This window comes from Ochotona curzoniae, unplaced genomic scaffold, assembly GCF_017591425.1.
Source record: "Ochotona curzoniae isolate NIBS_2020 unplaced genomic scaffold, NIBS_Ocur_1.0 contig_4514, whole genome shotgun sequence".
Classification (NCBI taxonomy): Eukaryota; Metazoa; Chordata; class Mammalia; order Lagomorpha; family Ochotonidae; genus Ochotona; species Ochotona curzoniae.
In genome coordinates, this window is record NW_024466312.1 from 2,991,905 (window position 1) to 3,004,001 (window position 12,097).

The following is a 12,097-nucleotide window of genomic DNA, read 5'->3' on the forward strand; positions in this document are numbered from 1 at the left end:
GAACTTCAAGAAGGAGGCCAACCCGCAAGTTAAAATGCTTTTAAGTGGTTTGATAATCACCTTGAAAGGGGAAGAGAACATCCTTTTGGTCAGCACAACTGGAACTTTGGTCACCCAACAATGGAGAGACCCAACCAGTCTGGTACTACGTTATGGCACTGCTCCCAAGAAAGACCTTTCCCTTCTTTAGTGATACATTGTTTTTCAGTAAATCTGCAGGGATTTTGCCCCCAGCAAAGGGTTTTTTAAAGTTATAGGAGACATCGCAAAACATTTGGTTTCTTTAGAAAAAAATCGAATTTACTAAGTTTTTCCCTATTTTCCCCTTGACATTCCTTTGTTTAGGAATCAGCTGCCAAGAAAACATCAAATTTCACCTGGGCATCCAGCCAGTTAAAATTGATTCTTCTTCTTGATTTCCATCTTGTGGATTTCTTGATACCCTCATGTCATATCAGCATATACTCCAGAGACCAAGGTGATTAGTATTTCTAGGAGAAGGGGGTAAGTGACCAAGGTAGAAGATGGGAAGGGAAAGAGGAAGAGGAGTGGAGAAACCACAAACCACTTTGTCTTTTCCAAATGGTGAATCTCCAGTGTTTAACAACCTGTTCTTGTGTTGTCCACACATTTTGTTCAGATATAAGTTTACCCTACACTTTTTCTCTGGACCATTTCATGGACACCTTCATCTACAGCCAGGCCACACTTGGCCATTTCTTCAGTAATTATTGTTTGTATCACTTTTCTAAATATTATTTGTGCATCTATAATACAACCAAAGTATAAATGTCTTTAGTGCCTGCCAGGTTTAAGGCTTTCTTTTGCCACTAGCAATACAGTATTAAAAAAATAAAGACCACTGGTTTCTGGTGTTTATGTTGCAAGAGAGGCTATTTTTTTTTTAATAGAAAGACATCTCATAAAGTTGTCACACAGTGAGTGAAAGTGTTTCTCACCCAAAACTATAGCCAGATTCCATGAAAATTCTAAGAAATGTACAGCAAGGAGCTATTATAAAAAATAATTTATTTGCAGCAAATAAGGAAATCACTGGGAATTGTTTCCAAAGCTGTGATATTCCAAGTAGAAAAAAAATGGATATATTTTGATTTAGGAGAACAAAAGGGGATTTTGTTGAAATCACACAAGTCTGTACCAAAGAAGTTTAGACATACATGCCAATGTATGTGGCATGTTACAGTAAAAAAAAAAAAAGCTTAAGTTTCTGTTGGGAGAAGAGATTTTAGTATTACATGAAGGTGAAGGGTGACTGCATACCTTTTGATCCATCTGTTTAGGCATTACCTTTGCAGTGGGAGAATAAGTTTAGGGCATCTGGCTACAAGCTTGAAAAACAACTTTGGAGAGCATCAGTTGTTTGGAAATTTTAGGCTCCATAATAGATCATGATTAAAAACTATTGAGCTTTATTATTAATTACTCTGGGTAATAACTGGTGACAAAACTGTCCGGTTGATGCTGAGAACACAGTGCCAACCTTATAGAGATCACCTTCTCTATGAACAAAGAAGGGCTGCAGACTCAAAGGTGCCCTTGAAATGACATAGGGGGAATGGGATTTCTAGTAAGTCATATTACACAGCAAGGAGACCTTGCCCTGGATCCAATCCCAGTTCTTTCACTAAACATTGTGACCTTTTTAGTAAGGCAGATTAAGTTTTCTTCAGTAAGGTAGATTAAGTCTTCCTGTTATTGTAAGGATAGGATTTATTGTATTTGATCAATGTTTCTGACGGGCTTGCTGTGTAGTAGACACTACCCTATTGCTAACAGGAGGATCTAATAGTCAACAGATATTTATGGCCCGTCAGGTGACCTGGCTACTACTGGCTTTTGCTTTGTCTTCTGTCTTTGGAGAGGAGGGATGCCACTTGGAAAAAGGTTGATTCATTTATGGCTACAAAATTAGACTCTTGTGCAAAATACTTTTTGCTTCTTTAGGTACCTCCTGATAATCTCAGAACCAACCAAATGGACCCAGATGTGACCGGACCCTATGTGGTCTGGCAAGAGGGGAGCATGGGGGACTGCTCAGAATCCAGCCAGTCTCCTTTATGCATCAGCAGACATGCAAAGTTCCCAGAACCTGACTGGCCAATGCATCACATTCTAAGGACTCTGAAAAATACATTCCAACTCTACTTACAAACCTTGAACAATGTGCCTTTAGGGTAAAAGTCCTAAATATTTTAAACTCAGTAGTTAACCTCTCGTCCTTAACTTTCCCACTATAGTCGCAATAGAGTTGTAACTATTCAATGTTGTTCAATATTGTAACTACCTTTAAGAGAAGCTGAAGCACAAGGAAAATATGCAAGGGTGAGTTAATAAGAAAAATAAGAAAATATAAACCTCGAAAATATTAATGTATAGGGGCCAGCACAATGGCTCAACTGGCTAATCTTCACTTGCAAGCTCAGCATCCATGTGGGCACCGGTTCATGTCTCAGCTGCTCTACTTCCCATCCGTCCCACTGCTTGTGGTGTGAGAAAGCAAGCAGCAGAAGATGGTTCATGTCCTTGGGCTCCTGTACCCATGTGGGAGACCCAGAAGAGGCTCTTGGCTTCTAGCTCCAGTTCAGCTCAGCTCTGGTCATTGTGGCCATTTTGGAGTGAATCAGCAGTTTGAGGGTCCTTCTCTCTGTCTCTCTGTCCTTCTTCCTCCCAGTAAATCTGTCTCTTCAATAAAAATGAAAAATTTTTAAAAAGAAAGTATTAATGAATAAGACACGGTTATAATTCAGTAGTTTTTTATATGAGAAATTTATCCATGCAGTAATCTCTGACACCTGTAGGTAATAATTATTATTATTCAACAGCTTAAATTAGTCAATATCAGAAAATTTTAATGTATGTGTGTGTTCATGATTCTCTTCAAATTCTTTACTCACCACTCCACACTTTCCATGTTAGTTGAGTTTGGTGCTGTAAAATTGAATCGCCCAAAATATTTTAATATGTCCAGAAATATGAATATGTTAACAATTATGGGGGAAGAGAGAGACTAGACTGCATGAAATCCTTTGTAATCCATCCAGAAGTTAAACTAAAGTTAATCATCCTTGAGAAAGGCGATTATGTTCATCTTGGGGTCAGGAAAATGGAAACATCTTTCTTGTTCCTTTTAAGGGAGCTTGCAGCAGGGCAGGGGCCTAGCAATGGATAACAGACAATGTGACTGCATTGTGAATTCTCTACTTTGAATATAATGAAGTTAAATGGCAGCAGATAATTCCCTTGTTTGGGTTTTTATTAGTTTTTATAGCCATGCTGAAGGTAGGTGTGATTTAGAAATCTGATGAAGTTTGAATCCTATTTTTCACCTTTCATTTTAAGAATCTAATATGACAGTACTGAGTTGGCGAGAGCATGAGTTGGGAGTTGGCTTTTTTTCCCTCTTAATATAACAGAGAAAGTAAATCAACTGCATTTTTATATCTGTTCCATTTTCAAAATGCTGATTCAGGAAGAAGGGTCTTTATTTTACATCAAATTCTAGGTCTTTGCACCAGAAATGAGTCACAGGGAACCAGAGAAATGTGAGTGAGACTTTTTCAAAGGAGACACATGAGAATGTGGTATCAGATGTTTTTGTCCGGAGTACCATAAGGATAAGTGATGCTACTCTCAGGAAGGGATTGCAACCAGATGTATGTCATGGCATTCACATCCCAAATCACCTGCTCACAGCTCATCCATTCTTCCAGCTTCCCCATCTCTATGGATGTGGTTATGTGCCTCCTCACACCGCAGTCACTAAGTACCAACACACAGAGAAAACATGGACCTATCTCCAGCATCACGTCATCACAGCAATATTTCTGAAAGCAATCTATCCTATTCCTCATACTGAATGCAGATCACATGCTGAGCCAGAACCAATGGGCTTGCTGTTCTCAATGTGGGACCTTGATCTGTGAACTAAGCTGCCCACACCACTGCTGAGTGATAATTCTGATGGGCTCTGAGGGAGACAGGATAAAAACAAGGCATCGTCCTTCCAAGATCTGGGTCTCTTCCCCATAGATCTTAGAGTTAATAAGATCAGTATGAAAGGTGGGTTCAACCCTGGGGCTTGAATGGATGGACCTCCCAGCAACCTGGCGGCTGCTGGAGCATCTGAGCCAGGTTGGACTCAATGCTTGGGGCCATAGCCACAGCAACTACTTGGCAGCAGTTGGCATATCTGGGGCTTGCATGGGCCTAAGAGCTTACTCCCTTCATAGAAAACTCACTGTGAGGGGATCTTGGCAGATGAGATCCCTGGTTCTGCCCACCTCCGCTACCTATGTGGGAGGGGCCAAGGTGAGTTCAGCCTAGAGGCTGTGTGTTTGGAGTTCCCAGCAGCATGGCTGCTGCAGTGTGGTGTGGCGGGGGGGCAGGGTACCTGAACCAGGTTGGACCCAGTGCTTGGGACCCTGGCTCCAGCCACTGCTACCAAGTGGTGAGCAAATCTTGGGTTTGCGAATGATGCTGAGTTATGCCCATTGGCGTGGCAAGCTTGGGTCTTGGGGGTAAGAAATTACTGCCTAGGGACATCCATGGATAAGTCCACTGTACATGTGGGTGAGGGATGAATCTTGAGGGACTTCTAATTATAGGGTTACTGTACTTACAGGTAAGTGAGACTGAGACCTGGTGGTTTGGAGAAGAGAGAATGGAAGATCTGTATGGGTCAGACTGATACAGCAGCCCACACGGGAGTCCTGAGTAGGGCTTGTTAGCATGGAACATGGTTGACCACCACACCCCAGTCCTCATGAAAGTTAGGACTGGCAACCTGTCTAACAGGGCTAGATCTTAGTAGCTGAATGTTGGAACAGGTGATGGGTCACATTAGGCAAGGTTATGTAACCAACCAGCACACAAGAGAACAGGGCCCAGGGGTAGATTCTGTGGGGGATGTCCCACTGGTTAGCTTGAGAGTTAGGGTAATGATGGGCTGAGCTAGGTATGATCATGGAACCTGCCACATTCACAGGTACAGGGACCGAGAATAGTCTGGGCAGATCCAGGCTGAAGCACCCACATGTGGATCCTAAAATAGATTGTGGGGCGGGCTGAGCCACAACATTCACCAGCTCATACAAAACCCAGATGGAGGGTCAGGACATGCTGGGCAGGGAGCTAGCACTTGCTGGCATGGGGGAGATCAGGGTCTGGGAGTAGTCCAAGTGGGGGAATGTGGGAAACTCCCCTAATGGGTCATAGCTCCAGCTGGAGAGCACATGGTTGAGGACTGGGGGTAGGATAAGCTAGACAACGTAGCTCCAACTGAGAGCAAATGTGTGGGTTGGTTTTGAAAGGGGGCAGACTGGGCAGAGCTGAGCAAATTTTAGCTCATTGGCAAGTATAGAAACCAAGTTGGAGCACTGGTCTTGATGGACTAGGCTGTCACATCCACCGATTTGCATGAGCGAGAGGTGGAAACAGACTGAGCAGAGCCAGGTTCTAGCACCTGCCAGTGAGAGTTGGGACTGGGGGCAGGCCAGGTCAGGTCAGACTACAGCATCCAAAAGCAAAGGCCAAGACAGGTGAGGGACTATGCCATGCTGGATCAGAACCACCACTGATATGCACAAGATCTGTGGCTGGGAATAGGTCTGGTTGGGAAGCAAAGGAGATTCCCTGCTGGCTTGTTGGTCCCACTGTTGCGTGGGAAGGCCAGAGTAGGGGGTTGTTCTCTGGTCTGGACATGGCTACACTGTCCCTCAGCAAGAGTGTGGACTGAGTCTGGAATGTGCCAAATTGAGCTAGACTCCAGCACCCATTGGTGCTCGTGAGAATCGGGGTAGGTGTAGGATTGGCTAGGCTAGGTCTCTGTCCCTGCTGAGCCATATGTGAGCTATGTCTGCCTGTAGACCAGGTGTGGCTGGGCTGTAACATCCAACAGTAAAAACCAGAACAGGTTAGGACCAGTCAGGAAAGGCTACTGTTCCTTCTAGGACAGGAGGTAGCCTAAGTAGGGATGGCTCATGGACCCACTGATGGATGGGCACGATATCTGGCATTGGGAGAAGTTCTGTTGCAGGAGCTTGGGAAATTTTTCTTATCAGGACACAGTCCTTGCAGGTGAGCACAAGAACCACAATGGGTAGCATCCCAGACCAAGCCAGAGAATGGTAATCACCAGCATACATTTGGCCCAGATGGGGGGCAGATCAGGCTGGGGCAGTTCTTATCACCTACTGGCAAATTCAAATGCTGGAATGGAGTATGAGTCTGGCCAGGTTGGGATGTAACACAAACCAGTTTACATGAGGGCCAAGACTGGGGGCCAGTTGGGCTAGGCTACACTGTAGCCCCCACCAGTGTGAGCTGGAATTGGGGGTGAGCCGGGCCCAGCCAGGCTACAGTACACACTCACAAATGCCAAGGTGAAGCCAGCCATGCCAGATGGGCCACAGCACCCAACCAGCACTTGTGAGACCCAGGGAGAAGGGGGCAAAGCTGGTAGGGGGCTGCAAGGTGCTCCTCTGCTGGACCACTCCCATTTGTGTGAGTAGGGATGAGGCCAGACAGGGCTGCAAAACCTGTTGGACTGCATCTGAGCTCAATTAGAGAAATGCCAGGTTGGGTTGATTGTTCCTTCTGGTGCATGCATAAGTCAGAATGGGTGTGGGTTTGTAAGGCTTTGCCACAGTATTGGCTGGCAGATACTGGCACAGGGGCAAATTCTGTCACGATAAACCGCAGAATTACCTGGAGAGAGCAAAATCCAGGAGTTGGAGTGGGACCAGTAAGGAAACAGTAGGCATCTCCTTTTGGATTGACTGGTGAACTTGAGAACCAGGACTTGGACAGGCATGGCTAAACAGAGTGGCACCTGCCAGCACGTATGCAGGCTGGAGAGTGGGGTTGACTGGGTTGAACTAGGCTTCAATGCACATTGGTGAGAGATCACCCCTGGATCTCTACCTGCCTAGCCCATATGAGAAGCCATAGGCACATGGCATACTGTGCCCTTGGCTAACTGAGGCCACAACATGAGATTACTTGGCATGTAGCAAGAGCTATGGGTTATACCCCAGTCTCACTTCTCTGTCCTTAAACGACAGGACAGCGGGTGGGCCTGGTAGTGGTTATTGTGGTTCGCTCCAACTAGGCTGCAGCTACCACTGGTTCATGTGAGGGCCAAGTGTGTGGTGCGCAGAATCAGGCTGGGCTGCCACACCCACTGGTTTGTGTAGAAGACAGGGCTAGAGACAGAACTGATCCAGCAACTGCAACTACCAGCTTGTGCCTAAGCTAATAGGGGCAACGGACTGTACCGGACCCCAGTTTTGACAGGCACACACAAGAATCAGGTCTGATACTTCCTCAAATGAAGTTTCTTTGGGAATACCTTCAACTGAATCGCTGGTCTCAGACCCTCAACCAAGGAAAGAAGTGCAGGTCCCATGGTCTGACAGTGGAGTGCATGTGTCAGACCTGGGCCTCTTCAGTGGCCTAGACAAAGCAGTGGACAGCATATCCCTGTGCACATGGAGGAGATGGCCATACATTGGAGTCTGCAGAGGACACCTGATAGGACAACAAAGGATGGAGGACAGAACAAATTGATCAACTACCCAACCCAAATGTTGGCAGAAGAACTGTGCACTTAGAGTAAACAGAATACATAGCTCTGAATATTCCCACAAAGTACAATGTTTCAAAAGAAAGGAGGAAGGAAGAAAAGAAGAACGGAAAGAAGAAGGAAGGAAGAGAGAAAAGAAAAAAGAAAGAAAGCAAGAAAGGGAGGAGAAGGGAAGGAAAGAGGGAAGGAAGGGAGGAAGACAGGAGGGAACAGAGGAGGAAAGAGCACGAAGGGAGGGAAAAAAGAGGGTAGAAGCAGAATAATTTATTTACTTGTTTATTTTGTTACTTATTTTTTATTATTGGGAAGGCAAATTTGCAGAAAAGATATGGAGAGAAAGATCTTAGTTTGCTGCTTTACTCCCCAAGTAGCTGCAATGTCTGGAGCTGAGTTGACCCAAAGCCAGAAGCCAGGGACCTCCTCTGGATCTCCCATGCAGGTGCAGGGTCCTAAGGCTTTGGGCTGTCCTCTACTACCTTCCCAGGCCACAAGCTGGGAGCTGGAGGGAAGTGGAGCAGTGGAGACATGAACCAGCACCCATTGGGATATTGGCACACACAAAACAAGAATTTAGCCACTGAGCCATTGCGCCAGGCCCACAACCGAATAATTTAAATCAACCTCATTAGCACTCAGATTAATGTCAGTGAAGTAACCCAGCAGTTTGAGTTTTGAAGATTGATGAGGCTGAAGAAGAGTTTAAATTTTTTTTAAAGATTTATTTATTTTTATTACAAAGTCAGATATACAGAGAGGAAGAGAGATGGAGAAGAAGATCTTCCGTCCACTGATTCACTCCCTAAGTGAGCGCAATGGCCAATGCTGCGCCAGTGCTATGCCAGGAGCCAGGAACTTCCTCCAGGTCTCCCATGCGGGTGCAGGGTCCCGAAGCATTAGGCCATCCTCAACTGCTTTCCCAGGCCACAAGCAGAGACCTGGATGGGAAGTGGAGCTGCCAGGATTAGAACCAATGCCCATATGGGATCCTGGTGTGTTCAAGGCAAGGACTGTAGCCACTAGGCCACGCTGTTGAGCCCAAGAGTTCAAATTTCATTCCAACCATCAAAATATAACTGATCCCAAAAAACCACCAGTAAGTTCATGAGGCAAGTATGGAAAATCTGTATATGTCGAAATGAATAAAATGGTGTGGTCCAAATCAAGTGCCTAACATTCAAGAGAAAGTGAAAGCAACATAAATTTTTCCTTCACTTTTATTGAAAATGCCTGAAGAAATGCACCCTAGTATACACTGTTCACTGTGCTTACTGCACACGAGCAGCCTCTTTTGCCCAGTTACCCTCTCATGGACTTACTGTCCCCTCTACTTCTGTCTTTTCCCTCTGCCTCCAATTCAACTGTGTGTCTTCTATTTTTGATTTCTCTCCATATTCAAGTGTATCTATTTTCTTCGAGATGGGGTTGATAGCTAACGCCCACTCTTCAGGTTAATTAACAGCCCATAGCGCAGAAATGAAGTTTCCACACCCCTCCCCTTCCTATCTCCTCTAGTGCCACCAATTTAATGGACATCTCGGAAATAACTCCCAAGGCTCCACTTGCCTGTCCCTTCCTGCCTCCTATTGTGCTCAGTCAGGTTAGTTAACTACAGGAAAACTTTGGGCTCCTAGCAGCTCCCTTGCTTCCTCCTATACTTAGTAATTGAATGCATGGAAATTTTGTTCCCTCTGGCTCTCAATCTGATTGGAGGATGAGAGCTTAAAAACCCCTTGCCTTCTGCGATAAAGTGCAGTAGCTCCTGGACCATAGCAGAAGCGACAGTCACCAAGCTTGGACTGTACTCTTCCAAACATCTACACTTGGATCCAGTGTGATCTCTTTCGAGTCCCACAACAGCTTCTCTTAGCGGTTCTCTGTCCTTCTCATGTCCCTTCACAATGATTCCCAGATTACAACCTTGTAGGAAAGATTCCAGAGTCCGGCAAGTTGGAAGCTATGAAATCTCCTGTACATGAATGCACGTGTAGCAGTGATTGTGTATTTGCAACCCACTCTGTCTCCAAATTGCAGGAGTTTAGTTTATAGAGGAATGAAATATGGAACAGTTCCCAGTGATGACCCAAGTAGCTGGATCCCTGTCACTCATGCGGGAAATGCAGATTCAATTCTTGACTGTTGGCTTTAACCTGATTCATTCCAGGCTGCTGTAGGCATTTGGGAAATGAACTGGAAGATTCTTTTTCCTTCTTTTTCTCCTTTCTTACATTTCATTCTCTCTTATTCAGATAAAAATTATTTTAAAAAATCACAAGAAACAAAAGGAGAGTGAATGCTGAATATCAGTTAACAATGTTTGCCACTTGAGAGGAAGTAAAAGTGACCTTATTCACAGATTCATTTGGCCTTAGGTCGTGGCTTCACTTGACCTTAGCCAAAATGCCAAGAAACGATAGGTAGTGGCTTAAGAGTTTGACATTTTGGCCCTGCAAGATGGCCTGGTGTCTACAGTCCTTGCCTTGAACACGCCAGGATCCCACATAGGCACTCATTCTGATCCCAGTAGCTCCACTTTCCATCCAGCTCCCTGCTTGTGGCCTGGGAAGGCAGTTGAGGATAACCCAAGGCTTTGGGACCCTGAACCCATGTGGAAAACTGGAGGAAGTTCCTGGCTCCTGGTTTTAGATTGGTGCAGCAATAGCTGTTGTGGTCACATGGGCAGTGAATCAGTGGACGGAAGCTCTTCCTCTCTGTCTCTCCTCCTCTGTGTATATCTGACTTTGCAGTAAAAAAAAAAAAAAGAAAGAAGAGAGTTCCACATTTTTGGGTGGAGTGAAGAATCAGCATCAATGCAAACCATCTACACACACAGGACTGGATATTCATTAAATTGAATGTTGAGTAAAACTGCACTGATAGCTTCTACAGACCCACCTGCATCATCGGACAGCTGGAGACCTCAAACGGTTATTGATCACAATGACAAACAGAAAGAGGGAATAAGCTAACCTCTTTACTCAACAGAAACCTTGGACTTCTGTTTCTATAGATGTGAAAGATAGTTTTTAATAACCAAGATAATAAATTACGGACTCACCTTCTAATAAAGCATGGGAATATTGGTTTATCTAGCAACACTGATATCTCAAAAATTCATAAAGAATGAGGTGACATATATAAAAATTTTTAAGAAATCATCATAGCATAGCTAAAATTAAGCAAAGCAGTATAAAATATCCAGAAGAGGTAAATCCATACACTCAATAGAGAGACTAGATGTTTCAATGACGGGACAAAGGATATTGGGACAGAATTGATTCAAGGGTGTGGTATATCTTTTTAGTGTGAGGAAAATATTTTAAATCTGGATCCAGACAATATTACACAATATTGTGAATGTACAAAATGACATCAATTGTACACACATTAATATACTAAATTTTATGCTATGTGAATTTAACATTTTTTTTTGAAAGGCAAAGAGACAGACACAAAGAGAAACAAGAGATTTTCAGCCTATTTATGTGCTTCCTTAATGTGTACAACAAGCAATGCTGTGTTACCCCAAAGCCAGGAGCATAAAATTCAGTATGGGTTCCCCATCTGGGAGAGAAGAACCCAAGTACTCGAACCATCACCTACTGCCTTCCAAGGTGTGCACAATGAGAAAGCTGGACTCTGAGGAGGAGCTGAGACTCCAACCCAGGCAGTCCAATACAGTACGTTGCATGTTAAGTGCTATCTTAACTAATGCACTGAACACCTGCCCTCTTCTATAAATTTACTCTCCAGGGCCCTTCATGTTAGCCTAGTGGCTAAAGTCCTCGCCTTACATGTGCTGGGATCCCATATGGGTGCCGGTTCTAATTCTAGCAGCCCCGCTTCCCATCCAGCACTCTGCTTGTGGCCTGAAAGCAGTCAAGGATGGCCCCAAAGCTTTGGGACCTTGAACCATATGGGAGACCTGGAAGAGGCCCCAGGCTCCTAGCTTTGGTTTGACTGTACCTTCTCCTCTCTGTATATGATTTTCCAATAAAAATGAAAAAGAAATAGATTTAATCTCCACTAAAAAAATAAAATAAGGGACCCATGCTTAGTGTAATAGTGGTGCTTATCCTGGAATACCAGCATCTCGCATTAGAGTGTGTGGGTGGAAATTCTGTTTGTATGTTGAATTCCAGCTTCCTGCAAGTGTGTACCTTGAGAAGCTTTAGGTGAGGGCTCATGTCCTTGGGTTCCTCAACCCATTTAGCAGATCCAGACTGACTTTTGGACTCCCAGCTTTGGGTTGGCTCCACCAAGGCTGTTGCTAGCATTTGAAGAGGCAACGATCTTTGTCCTGTCTCTGTTTTTCTGCTTTTCAAACATAAAAACTAATTACTTAAAATAAAATCGGTTAAGACAGCATGTATCTATTACATTTTAGAGTGCCCTTTATATAAAATGTTTGACATAAATACACAAATAAAGAAAGATAGATACCAACGAGCCATCAATCAAAAGCTACATATTAACCAGTATGTCCATCTGCCATAG